Source organism: Taudactylus pleione, unplaced genomic scaffold, assembly GCF_031769625.1.
Source record: "Taudactylus pleione unplaced genomic scaffold, aTauple2 ptg000085l, whole genome shotgun sequence".
Lineage (NCBI taxonomy): Eukaryota > Metazoa > Chordata > Amphibia > Anura > Myobatrachidae > Taudactylus > Taudactylus pleione.
Genome location: NW_028284487.1, coordinates 10,943,646 through 10,958,819, shown reverse-complemented (window position 1 = coordinate 10,958,819; position 15,174 = coordinate 10,943,646). Strand labels below are relative to the sequence as shown.

General features: G+C 35.8%; 7 non-coding genes across 7 annotated transcripts; all 7 read right to left on the bottom strand.

The window, feature by feature from the left end:
- Positions 1–696: 696 nt before the first annotated feature.
- TRNAI-AAU (transfer RNA isoleucine (anticodon AAU)) lies at positions 697–770 on the bottom strand. Its single transcript has one exon. It is a non-coding gene; the product is annotated as a tRNA-Ile (tRNA).
- A 4,299-nt stretch (positions 771–5,069) lies between these two features.
- On the bottom strand, positions 5,070–5,143 carry TRNAI-AAU (transfer RNA isoleucine (anticodon AAU)). Its single transcript has one exon. It is a non-coding gene; the product is annotated as a tRNA-Ile (tRNA).
- Positions 5,144–6,822: 1,679 nt separating this feature from the next.
- TRNAI-AAU (transfer RNA isoleucine (anticodon AAU)) lies at positions 6,823–6,896 on the bottom strand. Its single transcript has one exon. It is a non-coding gene; the product is annotated as a tRNA-Ile (tRNA).
- A 1,678-nt stretch (positions 6,897–8,574) lies between these two features.
- On the bottom strand, positions 8,575–8,648 carry TRNAI-AAU (transfer RNA isoleucine (anticodon AAU)). The gene has a single exon. It is a non-coding gene; the product is annotated as a tRNA-Ile (tRNA).
- Positions 8,649–10,326: 1,678 nt separating this feature from the next.
- On the bottom strand, positions 10,327–10,400 carry TRNAI-AAU (transfer RNA isoleucine (anticodon AAU)). Its single transcript has one exon. It is a non-coding gene; the product is annotated as a tRNA-Ile (tRNA).
- A 1,678-nt stretch (positions 10,401–12,078) lies between these two features.
- TRNAF-AAA (transfer RNA phenylalanine (anticodon AAA)) lies at positions 12,079–12,152 on the bottom strand. The gene has a single exon. It is a non-coding gene; the product is annotated as a tRNA-Phe (tRNA).
- A 1,678-nt stretch (positions 12,153–13,830) lies between these two features.
- On the bottom strand, positions 13,831–13,904 carry TRNAI-AAU (transfer RNA isoleucine (anticodon AAU)). The gene has a single exon. It is a non-coding gene; the product is annotated as a tRNA-Ile (tRNA).
- Between the last annotated feature and the right edge of the window lie 1,270 nt (positions 13,905–15,174).

The window sequence follows — 15,174 nt, the reverse complement described above, 5'->3', positions numbered from 1 at the left end:
TTCCATGGTGTAATGGTGAGCACTTTGGACTTTGAATCCAGTAATCTGATTTCAAATCTTGGTGGGACCTAACTTTGTTCAATTTCCTTAAAGTTGAATTTTAGGATAGCTTATCTATATTTAAACTTTGTATAAATCCCATCATCTTCAGTGGTTTGTTTACTCCAAACTAATTTTGAAACTGTTTCAAATCAGTTTTCAACTGGAGAGATGTTTGTCAAACATTTGGAAATAGGAAAAGTTGCAATAAGAATGCAGTGATCCATCACTTGTGCTATGGTTTTAAGATATTCTGTTTTTAAGAATTTTCTTCTTCAGTGTGCACTAATGAGAGTAAAGGTCTGTTCTTCTTCTCTTCTTAAAACTTAGTCCCCCATAGTAGATTCAATCACCAAATAAATGTCCTGATTGATTAATTAGCCTTAGCATTTCTTAGATTTGCCATATTGCTATATTTGAGAATAAGTTTTCTATGTATGCCATATAGAGAAATGCTGCATCAGCCAAAGGATGACATTTTTGTTTATTCCTAACATGGATTTAAAAATTCTGTGTTTTGTATGTGTCTATGATGTTCTCTAGCAAGTTTCAAGGGCTGCCAACTGTAGCCAATGCATTCATCCCACACTTCATGCACTTTGCCGCTGGATAAAATCCCTTCTTGGCATTTCTTGTAGGACAACAAGAAAAAGCACATGGCCCGTATGGGGATCGAACACATGACCTTGGCGTTATTAGCACCACGCTCTAACCAACTGAGCTAACCGGCCAAACATAAAAACATCAGCAAACTCAAAAATGCCAAATGTACCTAAAACAGGAGAACATTCAGTATTTCAAAGATCAGCAATATTGAGTAGAGGAAGACTCTCGAACAATTGGTTCCATGGTGTAATGGTGAGCACTTTGGACTTTGAATCCAGTAATCTGATTTCAAATCTTGGTGGGACCTAACTTTGTTCAATTTCCTTAAAGTTGAATTTTAGGATAGCTTATCTATATTTAAACTTTGTATAAATCCCATCATCTTCAGTGGTTTTTTTACTCCAAACTAATTTTGAAACTGTTTCAAATCAGTTTTCAACTGGAGAGATGTTTGTCAAACATTTGGAAATAGGAAAAGTTGCAATAAGAATGCAGTGATCCATCACTTGTGCTATGGTTTTAAGATATTCTGGTTTTAAGAATTTTCTTCTTCAGTGTGCACTAATGAGAGTAAAGGTCTGTTCTTCATCTCTTCTTAAAACTTAGTCCCCCATAGTAGATTCAATCACCAAATAAATGTCCTGATTGATTAATTTGCCTTAGCATTTCTTAGATTTGCCATATTGCTATATTTGAGAAAAAGTTTTCTATGTATGCCATATAGAGAAATGCTGCATCAGCCAAAGGATGACATTTTTGTTTATTCCTAACATGGATTTAAAAATTCTCTGTTTTGTATATGTCTTTGATGTTCTCTAGCAAGTTTCAAGGGCTGCTAACTGTAGCCAATGCATTCATCCCACACTTCATGCACTTTGCCGCTGGATAAAATCCCTTCTTGGCATTTCTTGTAGGACAACAAGAAAAAGCACATGGCCCGTATGGGGACCTTGGCGTTATTAGCACCACGCTCTAACCAACTGAGCTAACCGGCCAAACATAAAAGCATCAGCAAACACAAAAATGCCAAATGTACATAAAACAGGAGAACATTCAGTATTTCAAAGATCAGCAATATGGAGTAGAGGAAGACTCTCTAATAATGGGTTCCATGGTGTAATGGTGAGCACTTTGGACTTTGAATCCAGTAATCTGATTTCAAATCTTGGTGGGACCTAACTTTGTTCAATTTCCTTAAAGTTGAATTTTAGGATAGCTTATCTATATTTAAACTTTGTATAAATCCCATCATCTTCAGTGGTTTTTTTACTCCAAACTAATTTTGAAGCTGTTTCAAATCAGTTTTCAACTGGAGAGATGTTTGTCAAACATTTGGAAATAGGAAAAGTTGCAATAAGAATGCAGTGATCCATCACTTGTGCTATGGTTTTAAGATATTCTGGTTTTAAGAATTTTCTTCTTCAGTGTGCACTAATGAGAGTAAAGGTCTGTTCTTCTTCTCTTCTTAAAACTTAGTCCCCCATAGTAGATTCAATCACCAAATAAATGTCCTGATTGATTAATTTGCCTTAGCATTTCTTAGATTTGCCATATTGCTATATTTGAGCAAAGTTTTCTATGTATGCCATATAGAGAAATGCTGCATCAGCCAAAGGATGACATTTTTGTTTATTCCTAACATGGATTTAAAAATTCTCTGTTTTGTATGTGTCTATGATGTTCTCTATCAAGTTTCAAGGGCTGCTAACTGTAGCCAATGCATTCATCCCACACTTCATGCACTTTGCCGCTGGATAAAATCCCTTCTTGGCATTTCTTGTAGGACAACAAGAAAAAGCACATGGCCCGTATGGGGATCGAACACATGACCTTGGCGTTATTAGCACCACGTTCTAACCAACTGAGCTAACCGGCCAAACATAAAAGCATCAGCAAACACAAAAATGCCAAATGTACCTAAAACAGGAGAACATTCAGTATTTCAAAGATCAGCAATATTGAGTAGAGGAAGACTCTCTAATAATGGGTTCCATGGTGTAATGGTGAGCACTTTGGACTTTGAATCCAGTAATCTGATTTCAAATCTTGGTGGGACCTAACTTTGTTCAATTTCCTTAAAGTTGAATTTTAGGATAGCTTATCTATATTTAAACTTTGTATAAATCCCATCATCTTCAGTGGTTTTTTTACTCCAAACTAATTTTGAAACTGTTTCAAATCAGTTTTCAACTGGAGAGATGTTTGTCAAACATTTGGAAATAGGAAAAGTTGCAATAAGAATGCAGTGATCCATCACTTGTGCTATGGTTTTAAGATATTCTGGTTTTAAGAATTTTCTTCTTCAGTGTGCACTAATGAGAGTAAAGGTCTGTTCTTCTTCTCTTCTTAAAACTTAGTCCCCCATAGTAGATTCAATCACCAAATAAATGTCCTGATTGATTAATTTGCCTTAGCATTTCTTAGATTTGCCATATTGCTATATTTGAGAAAAAGTTTTCTATGTATGCCATATAGAGAAATGCTGCATCAGCCAAAGGATGACATTTTTGTTTATTCCTAACATGGATTTAAAAATTCTCTGTTTTGTATATGTCTATGATGTTCTCTAGCAAGTTTCCAGGGCTGCTAACTGTAGCCAATGCATTCATCCCACACTTCATGCACTTTGCCGCTGGATAAAATCCCTTCTTGGCATTTCTTGTAGGACAACAAGAAAAAGCACATGGCCCGTATGGGGACCTTGGCGTTATTAGCACCACGCTCTAACCAACTGAGCTAACCGGCCAAACATAAAAGCATCAGCAAACTCATAAATGCCAAATGTACCTAAAACAGGAGAACATTCAGTATTTCAAAGATCAGCAATATTGAGTAGAGGAAGACTCTCGAACAATGGGTTCCATGGTGTAATGGTGAGCACTTTGGACTTTGAATCCAGTAATCTGATTTCAAATCTTGGTGGGACCTAACTTTGTTCAATTTCCTTAAAGTTGAATTTTAGGATAGCTTATCTATATTTAAACTTTGTATAAATCCCATCATCTTCAGTGGTTTCTTTACTCCAAACTAATTTTGAAACTGTTTCAAATCAGTTTTCAACTGGAGAGATGTTTGTCAAACATTTGGAAATAGGAAAAGTTGCAATAAGAATGCAGTGATCCATCACTTGTGCTATGGTTTTAAGATATTCTGGTTTTAAGAATTTTCTTCTTCAGTGTGCACTAATGAGAGTAAAGGTCTGTTCTTCTTCTCTTCTTAAAACTTAGTCCCCCATAGTAGATTCAATCACCAAATAAATGTCCTGATTGATTAATTTGCCTTAGCATTTCTTAGATTTGCCATATTGCTATATTTGAGAAAAAGTTTTCTATGTATGCCATATAGAGAAATGCTGCATCAGCCAAAGGATGACATTTTTGTTTATTCCTAACATGGATTTAAAAATTCTCTGTTTCGTTTGTGTCTATGATGTTCTCTAGCAAGTTTCAAGGGCTGCTAACTGTAGCCAATGCATTCATCCCACACTTCATGCACTTTGCCGCTGGATAAAATCCCTTCTTGGCATTTCTTGTAGGACAACAAGAAAAAGCACATGGCCCGTATGGGGACCTTGGCGTTATTAGCACCACGCTCTAACCAACTGAGCTAACCGGCCAAACATAAAAGCATCAGCAAACACAAAAATGCCAAATGTACCTAAAACAGGAGAACATTCAGTATTTCAAAGATCAGCAATATTGAGTAGAGGAAGACTCTCTAATAATGGGTTCCATGGTGTAATGGTGAGCACTTTGGACTTTGAATCCAGTAATCTGATTTCAAATCTTGGTGGGACCTAACTTTGTTCAATTTCCTTAAAGTTGAATTTTAGGATAGCTTATCTATATTTAAACTTTGTATAAATCCCATCATCTTCAGTGGTTTTTTTACTCCAAACTAATTTTGAAGCTGTTTCAAATCAGTTTTCAACTGGAGAGATGTTTGTCAAACATTTGGAAATAGGAAAAGTTGCAATAAGAATGCAGTGATCCATCACTTGTGCTATGGTTTTAAGATATTCTGGTTTTAAGAATTTTCTTCTTCAGTGTGCACTAATGAGAGTAAAGGTCTGTTCTTCTTCTCTTCTTAAAACTTAGTCCCCCATAGTAGATTCAATCACCAAATAAATGTCCTGATTGATTAATTTGCCTTAGCATTTCTTAGATTTGCCATATTGCTATATTTGAGAAAAAGTTTTCTATGTATGCCATATAGAGAAATGCTGCATCAGCCAAAGGATGACATTTTTGTTTATTCCTAAGATGGATTTAAAAATTCTCTGTTTTGTATGTGTCTAAGATGTTCTCTAGCAAGTTTCAAGGGCTGCTAACTGTAGCCAATGCATTCATCCCACACTTCATGCACTTTGCCGCTGGATAAAATCCCTTCTTGGCATTTCTTGTAGGACAACAAGAAAAAGCACATGGCCCGTATGGGGATCGAACACATGACCTTGGCGTTATTAGCACCACGCTCTAACCAACTGAGCTAACTGGCCAAACATAAAAGCATCAGCAAACACAAAAATGCCAAATGTACCTAAAACAGGAGAACATTCAGTATTTCAAAGATCAGCAATATTGAGTAGAGGAAGACTCTCTAATAATGTGTTCCATGGTGTAATGGTGAGCACTTTGGACTTTGAATCCAGTAATCTGATTTCAAATCTTGGTGGGACCTAACTTTGTTCAATTTCCTTAAAGTTGAATTTTAGGATAGCTTATCTATATTTAAACTTTGTATAAATCCCATCATCTTCAGTGGTTTCTTTACTCCAAACTAATTTTGAAACTGTTTCAAATCAGTTTTCAACTGGAGAGATGTTTGTCAAACATTTGGAAATAGGAAAAGTTGCAATAAGAATGCAGTGATCCATCACTTGTGCTATGGTTTTAAGATATTCTGGTTTTAAGAATTTTCTTCTTCAGTGTGCACTAATGAGAGTAAAGGTCTGTTCTTCTTCTCTTCTTAAAACTTAGTCCCCCATAGTAGATTCAATCACCAAATAAATGTCCTGATTGATTAATTTGCCTTAGCATTTCTTAGATTTGCCATATTGCTATATTTGAGAAAAAGTTTTCTATGTATGCCATATAGAGAAATGCTGCATCAGCCAAAGGATGACATTTTTGTTTATTCCTAACATGGATTTAAAAATTCTCTGTTTTGTTTGTGTCTATGATGTTCTCTAGCAAGTTTCAAGGGCTGCTAACTGTAGCCAATGCATTCATCCCACACTTCATGCACTTTGCCGCTGGATAAAATCCCTTCTTGGCATTTCTTGTAGGACAACAAGAAAAAGCACATGGCCCGTATGGGGACCTTGGCGTTATTAGCACCACGCTCTAACCAACTGAGCTAACCGGCCAAACATAAAAGCATCAGCAAACACAAAAATGCCAAATGTACCTAAAACAGGAGAACATTCAGTATTTCAAAGATCAGCAATATTGAGTAGAGGAAGACTCTTTAATAATGGGTTCCATGGTGTAATGGTGAGCACTTTGGACTTTGAATCCAGTAATCTGTTTTCAAATCTTGGTGGTACCTAACTTTGTTCAATTTCCTTAAAGTTGAATTTTAGGATAGCTTATCTATATTTAAACTTTGTATAAATCCCATCATCTTCAGTGTTTTTTTTTACTCCAAACTAATTTTGAAGCTGTTTCAAATCAGTTTTCAACTGGAGAGATGTTTGTCAAACATTTGGAAATAGGAAAAGTTGCAATAAGAATGCAGTGATCCATCACTTGTGCTATGGTTTTAAGATATTCTGGTTTTAAGAATTTTCTTCTTCAGTGTGCACTAATGAGAGTAAAGGTCTGTTCTTCTTCTCTTCTTAAAACTTAGTCCCCCATAGTAGATTCAATCACCAAATAAATGTCCTGATTGATTAATTTGCCTTAGCATTTCTTAGATTTGCCATATTGCTATATTTGAGAAAAAGTTTTCTATGTATGCAATATAGAGAAATGCTGCATCAGCCAAAGGATGACATTTTTGTTTATTCCTAAGATGGATTTAAAAATTCTCTGTTTTGTATGTGTCTATGATGTTCTCTAGCAAGTTTCAAGGGCTGCTAACTGTAGCCAATGCATTCATCCCACACTTCATGCACTTTGCCGCTGGATAAAATCCCTTCTTGGCATTTCTTGTAGCACAACAAGAAAAAGCACATGGCCCGTATGGGGATCGAACACATGACCTTGGCGTTATTAACACCACGCTCTAACCAACTGAGCTAACCGGCCAAACATAAAAGCATCAGCAAACACAAAAATGCCAAATGTACCTAAAACAGGAGAACATTCAGTATTTCAAAGATCAGCAATATTGAGTAGAGGAAGACTCTCTAATAATGGGTTCCATGGTGTAATGGTGAGCACTTTGGACTTTGAATCCAGTAATCTGATTTCAAATCTTGGTGGGACCTAACTTTGTTCAATTTCCTTAAAGTTGAATTTTAGGATAGCTTATCTATATTTAAACTTTGTATAAATCCCATCATCTTCAGTGGTTTTTTTACTCCAAACTAATTTTGAAACTGTTTCAAATCAGTTTTCAACTGGAGAGATGTTTGTCAAACATTTGGAAATAGGAAAAGTTGCAATAAGAATGCAGTGATCCATCACTTGTGCTATGGTTTTAAGATATTCTGGTTTTAAGAATTTTCTTCTTCAGTGTGCACTAATGAGAGTAAAGGTCTGTTCTTCTTCTCTTCTTAAAACTTAGTCCCCCATAGTAGATTCAATCACCAAATAAATGTCCTGATTGATTAATTTGCCTTAGCATTTCTTAGATTTGCCATATTGCTATATTTGAGAAAAAGTTTTCTATGTATGCCATATAGAGAAATGCTGCATCAGCCAAAGGATGACATTTTTGTTTATTCCTAACATGGATTTAAAAATTATCTGTTTTGTATATGTCTATGATGTTCTCTAGCAAGTTTCAAGGGCTGCTAACTGTAGCCAATGCATTCATCCCACACTTCATGCACTTTGCCGCTGGATAAAATCCCTTCTTGGCATTTCTTGTAGGACAACAAGAAAAAGCACATGGCCCGTATGGGGACCTTGGCGTTATTAGCACCACGCTCTAACCAACTGAGCTAACCGGCCAAACAAAAAAGCATCAGCAAACACAAAAATGCCAAATGTACCTAAAACAGGAGAACATTCAGTATTTCAAAGATCAGCAATATTGAGTAGAGGAAGACTCTCTAATAATGGGTTCCATGGTGTAATGGTGAGCACTTTGGACTTTGAATCCAGTAATCTGATTTCAAATCTTGGTGGGACCTAACTTTGTTCAATTTCCTTAAAGTTGAATTTTAGGATAGCTTATCTATATTTAAACTTTGTATAAATCCCATCATCTTCAGTGGTTTTTTTACTCCAAACTAATTTTGAAGCTGTTTCAAATCAGTTTTCAACTGGAGAGATGTTTGTCAAACATTTGGAAATAGGAAAAGTTGCAATAAGAATGCAGTGATCCATCACTTGTGCTATGGTTTTAAGATATTCTGGTTTTAAGAATTTTCTTCTTCAGTGTGCACTAATGAGAGTAAAGGTCTGTTCTTCTTCTCTTCTTAAAACTTAGTCCCCCATAGTAGATTCAATCACCAAATAAATGTCCTGATTGATTAATTTGCCTTAGCATTTCTTAGATTTGCCATATTGCTATATTTGAGAAAAAGTTTTCTATGTATGCCATATAGAGAAATGCTGCATCAGCCAAAGGATGACATTTTTGTTTATTCCTAAGATGGATTTAAAAATTCTCTGTTTTGTATGTGTCTAAGATGTTCTCTAGCAAGTTTCAAGGGCTGCTAACTGTAGCCAATGCATTCATCCCACACTTCATGCACTTTGCCGCTGGATAAAATCCCTTCTTGGCATTTCTTGTAGGACAACAAGAAAAAGCACATGGCCCGTATGGGGATCGAACACATGACCTTGGCGTTATTAGCACCACGCTCTAACCAACTGAGCTAACCGGCCAAACATAAAAGCATCAGCAAACACAAAAATGCCAAATGTACCTAAAACAGGAGAACATTCAGTATTTCAAAGATCAGCAATATTGAGTAGAGGAAGACTCTCTAATAATGTGTTCCATGGTGTAATGGTGAGCACTTTGGACTTTGAATCCAGTAATCTGATTTCAAATCTTGGTGGGACCTAACTTTGTTCAATTTCCTTAAAGTTGAATTTTAGGATAGCTTATCTATATTTAAACTTTGTATAAATCCCATCATCTTCAGTGGTTTCTTTACTCCAAACTAATTTTGAAACTGTTTCAAATCAGTTTTCAACTGGAGAGATGTTTGTCAAACATTTGGAAATAGGAAAAGTTGCAATAAGAATGCAGTGATCCATCACTTGTGCTATGGTTTTAAGATATTCTGGTTTTAAGAATTTTCTTCTTCAGTGTGCACTAATGAGAGTAAAGGTCTGTTCTTCTTCTCTTCTTAAAACTTAGTCCCCCATAGTAGATTCAATCACCAAATAAATGTCCTGATTGATTAATTTGCCTTAGCATTTCTTAGATTTGCCATATTGCTATATTTGAGAAAAAGTTTTCTATGTATGCCATATAGAGAAATGCTGCATCAGCCAAAGGATGACATTTTTGTTTATTCCTAACATGGATTTAAAAATTCTCTGTTTTGTTTGTGTCTATGATGTTCTCTATCAAGTTTCAAGGGCTGCTAACTGTAGCCAATGCATTCATCCCACACTTCATGCACTTTGCCGCTGGATAAAATCCCTTCTTGGCATTTCTTGTAGGACAACAAGAAAAAGCACATGGCCCGTATGGGGACCTTGGCGTTATTAGCACCACGCTCTAACCAACTGAGCTAACCGGCCAAACATAAAAGAATCAGCAAACACAAAAATGCCAAATGTACCTAAAACAGGAGAACATTCAGTATTTCAAAGATCAGAAATATTGAGTAGAGGAAGTCTCTCTAATAATGGGTTCCATGGTGTAATGGTGAGCACTTTGGACTTTGAATCCAGTAATCTGATTTCAAATCTTGGTGGGACCTAACTTTGTTCAATTTCCTTAAAGTTGAATTTTAGGATAGCTTATCTATATTTAAACTTTGTATAAATCCCATCATCTTCAGTGGTTTTTTTACTCCAAACTAATTTTGAAGCTGTTTCAAATCAGTTTTCAACTGGAGAGATGTTTGTCAAACATTTGGAAATAGGAAAAGTTGCAATAAGAATGCAGTGATCCATCACTTGTGCTATGGTTTTAAGATATTCTGGTTTTAAGAATTTTCTTCTTCAGTGTGCACTAATGAGAGTAAAGGTCTGTTCTTCTTCTCTTCTTAAAACTTAGTCCCCCATAGTAGATTCAATCACCAAATAAATGTCCTGATTGATTAATTTGCCTTAGCATTTCTTAGATTTGCCATATTGCTATATTTGAGAAAAAGTTTTCTATGTATGCCATATAGAGAAATGCTGCATCAGCCAAAGGATGACATTTTTGTTTATTCCTAAGATGGATTTAAAAATTCTCTGTTTTGTATGTGTCTAAGATGTTCTCTAGCAAGTTTCAAGGGCTGCTAACTGTAGCCAATGCATTCATCCCACACTTCATGCACTTTGCCGCTGGATAAAATCCCTTCTTGGCATTTCTTGTAGGACAACAAGAAAAAGCACATGGCCCGTATGGGGATCGAACACATGACCTTGGCGTTATTAGCACCACGCTCTAACCAACTGAGCTAACCGGCCAAATATAAAAGCCTCAGCAAACACAAAAATGCCAAATGTACCTAAAACAGGAGAACATTCAGTATTTCAAAGATCAGCAATATTGAGTAGAGGAAGACTCTCTAATAATGGGTTCCATGGTGTAATGGTGAGCACTTTGGACTTTGAATCCAGTAATCTGATTTCAAATCTTGGTGGGACCTAACTTTGTTCAATTTCCTTAAAGTTGAATTTTAGGATAGCTTATCTATATTTAAACTTTGTATAAATCCCATCATCTTCAGTGGTTTTTTTACTCCAAACTAATTTTGAAACTGTTTCAAATCAGTTTTCAACTGGAGAGATGTTTGTCAAACATTTGGAAATAGGAAAAGTTGCAATAAGAATGCAGTGATCCATCACTTGTGCTATGGTTTTAAGATATTCTGGTTTTAAGAATTTTCTTCTTCAGTGTGCACTAATGAGAGTAAAGGTCTGTTCTTCTTCTCTTCTTAAAACTTAGTCCCCCATAGTAGATTCAATCACCAAATAAATGTCCTGATTGATTAATTTGCCTTAGCATTTCTTAGATTTGCCATATTGCTATATTTGAGAAAAAGTTTTCTATGTATGCCATATAGAGAAATGCTGCATCAGCCAAAGGATGACATTTTTGTTTATTCCTAACATGGATTTAAAAATTCTCTGTTTTGTATATGTCTATGATGTTCTCTAGCAAGTTTCAAGGGATGCTAACTGTAGCCAATGCATTCATCCCACACTTCATGCACTTTGCCGCTGGATAAAATCCCTTCTTGGCATTTCTTGTAGGACAACAAGAAAAAGCACATGGCCCGTATGGGGACCTTGGCGTTATTAGCACCACGCTCTAACCAACTGAGCTAACCGGCCAAACATAAAAGCATCAGCAAACACAAAAATGCCAAATGTACCTAAAACAGGAGAACATTCAGTATTTCAAAGATCAGCAATATTGAGTAGAGGAAGACTCTCTAATAATGGGTTCCATGGTGTAATGGTGAGCACTTTGGACTTTGAATCCAGTAATCTGATTTCAAATCTTGGTGGGACCTAACTTTGTTCAATTTCCTTAAAGTTGAATTTTAGGATAGCTTATCTATATTTAAACTTTGTATAAATCCCATCATCTTCAGTGGTTTTTTTACTCCAAACTAATTTTGAAGCTGTTTCAAATCAGTTTTCAACTGGAGAGATGTTTGTCAAACATTTGGAAATAGGAAAAGTTGCAATAAGAATGCAGTGATCCATCACTTGTGCTATGGTTTTAAGATATTCTGGTTTTAAGAATTTTCTTCTTCAGTGTGCACTAATGAGAGTAAAGGTCTGTTCTTCTTCTCTTCTTAAAACTTAGTCCCCCATAGTAAATTCAATCACCAAATAAATGTCCTGATTGATTAATTTGCCTTAGCATTTCTTAGATTTGCCATATTGCTATATTTGAGAAAAAGTTTTCTATGTATGCCATATAGAGAAATGCTGCATAAGCCAAAGGATGACATTTTTGTTTATTCCTAACATGGATTTAAAAATTCTCTGTTTTGTATGTGTCTATGATGTTCTCTATCAAGTTTCAAGGGCTGCTAACTGTAGCCAATGCATTCATCCCACACTTCATGCACTTTGCCGCTGGATAAAATCCCTTCTTGGCATTTCTTGTAGGACAACAAGAAAAAGCACATGGCCCGTATGGGGATCGAACACATGACCTTGGCGTTTTTAGCACCACGCTCTAACCAACTGAGCTAACCGGCCAAACATAAAAGCATCAGCAAACACAAAAATGCCAAATGTACCTAAAACAGGAGAACATTCAGTATTTCAAAGATCAGCAATATTGAGTAGAGGAAGACTCTCTAATAATGGGTTCCATGGTGTAATGGTGAGCACTTTGGACTTTGAATCCAGTAATCTGATTTCAAATCTTGGTGGGACCTAACTTTGTTCAATTTCCTTAAAGTTGAATTTTAGGATAGCTTATCTATATTTAAACTTTGTATAAATCCCATCATCTTCAGTGGTTTTTTTACTCCAAACTAATTTTGAAACTGTTTCAAATCAGTTTTCAACTGGAGAGATGTTTGTCAAACATTTGGAAATAGGAAAAGTTGCAATAAGAATGCAGTGATCCATCACTTGTGCTATGGTTTTAAGATATTCTGGTTTTAAGAATTTTCTTCTTCAGTGTGCACTAATGAGAGTAAAGGTCTGTTCTTCTTCTCTTCTTAAAACTTAGTCCCCCATAGTAGATTCAATCACCAAATAAATGTCCTGATTGATTAATTTGCCTTAGCATTTCTTAGATTTGCCATATTGCTATATTTGAGAAAAAGTTTTCTATGTATGCCATATAGAGAAATGCTGCATCAGCCAAAGGATGACATTTTTGTTTATTCCTAACATGGATTTAAAAATTCTCTGTTTTGTATATGTCTATGATGTTCTCTAGCAAGTTTCAAGGGCTGCTAACTGTAGCCAATGCATTCATCCCACACTTCATGCACTTTGCCGCTGGATAAAATCCCTTCTTGGCATTTCTTGTAGGACAACAAGAAAAAGCACATGGCCCGTATGGGGACCTTGGCGTTATTAGCACCACGCTCTAACCAACTGAGCTAACCGGCCAAACATAAAAGCATCAGCAAACACAAAAATGCCAAATGTACCTAAAACAGGAGAACATTCAGTATTTCAAAGATCAGCAATATTGAGTAGAGGAAGACTCTCTAATAATGGGTTCCATGGTGTAATGGTGAGCACTTTGGACTTTGAATCCAGTAATCTGATTTCAAATCTTGGTGGGACCTAACTTTGTTCAATTTCCTTAAAGTTGAATTTTAGGATAGCTTATCTATATTTAAACTTTGTATAAATCCCATCATCTTCAGTGGTTTTTTTACTCCAAACTAATTTTGAAGCTGTTTCAAATCAGTTTTCAACTGGAGAGATGTTTGTCAAACATTTGGAAATAGGAAAAGTTGCAATAAGAATGCAGTGATCCATCACTTGTGCTATGGTTTTAAGATATTCTGGTTTTAAGAATTTTCTTCTTCAGTGTGCACTAATGAGAGTAAAGGTCTGTTCTTCTTCTCTTCTTAAAACTTAGTCCCCCATAGTAGATTCAATCACCAAATAAATGTCCTGATTGATTAATTTGCCTTAGCATTTCTTAGATTTGCCATATTGCTATATTTGAGAAAAAGTTTTCTATGTATGCCATATAGAGAAATGCTGCATAAGCCAAAGGATGACATTTTTGTTTATTCCTAACATGGATTTAAAAATTCTCTGTTTTGTATGTGTCTATGATGTTCTCTAGCAAGTTTCAAGGGCTGCTAACTGTAGCCAATGCATTCATCCCACACTTCATGCACTTTGCCGCTGGATAAAATCCCTTCTTGGCATTTCTTGTAGGACAACAAGAAAAAGCACATGGCCCGTATGGGGATCGAACACATGACCTTGGCGTTATTAGCACCACGCTCTAACCAACTGAGCTAACCGGCCAAACATAAAAGCATCAGCAAACACAAAAATGCCAAATGTACCTAAAACAGGAGAACATTCAGTATTTCAAAGATCAGCAATATTGAGTAGAGGAAGACTCTCTAATAATGGGTTCCATGGTGTAATGGTGAGCACTTTGGACTTTGAATCCAGTAATCTGATTTCAAATCTTGGTGGGACCTAACTTTGTTCAATTTCCTTAAAGTTGAATTTTAGGATAGCTTATCTATATTTAAACTTTGTATAAATCCCATCATCTTCAGTGGTTTTTTTACTCCAAACTAATTTTGAAACTGTTTCAAATCAGTTTTCAACTGGAGAGATGTTTGTCAAACATTTGGAAATAGGAAAAGTTGCAATAAGAATGCAGTGATCCATCACTTGTGCTATGGTTTTAAGATATTCTGGTTTAAGAATTTTCTTCTTCAGTGTGCACTAATGAGAGTAAAGGTCTGTTCTTCTTCTCTTCTTAAAACTTAGTCCCCCATAGTAGATTCAATCACCAAATAAATGTCCTGATTGATTAATTTGCCTTAGCATTTCTTAGATTTGCCATATTGCTATATTTGAGAAAAAGTTTTCTATGTATGCCATATAGAGAAATGCTGCATCAGCCAAAGGATGACATTTTTGTTTATTCCTAACATGGATTTAAAAATTATCTGTTTTGTATATGTCTATGATGTTCTCTAGCAAGTTTCAAGGGCTGCTAACTGTAGCCAATGCATTCATCCCACACTTCATGCACTTTGCCGCTGGATAAAATCCCTTCTTGGCATTTCTTGTAGGACAACAAGAAAAAGCACATGGCCCGTATGGGGACCTTGGCGTTATTAGCACCACGCTCTAACCAACTGAGCTAACCGGCCAAACATAAAAGCATCAGCAAACACAAAAATGCCAAATGTACCTAAAACAGGAGAACATTCAGTATTTCAAAGATCAGCAATATTGAGTAGAGGAAGACTCTCTAATAATGGGTTCCATGGTGTAATGGTGAGCACTTTGGACTTTGAATCCAGTAATCTGATTTCAAATCTTGGTGGGACCTAACTTTGTTCAATTTCCTTAAAGTTGAATTTTAGGATAGCTTATCTATATTTAAACTTTGTATAAATCCCATCATCTTCAGTGGTTTTTTTACTCCAAACTAATTTTGAAGCTGTTTCAAATCAGTTTTCAACTGGAGAGATGTTTGTCAAACATTTGGAAATAGGAAAAGTTGCAATAAGAATGCAGTGATCCATCACTTGTGCTATGGTTTTAAGAT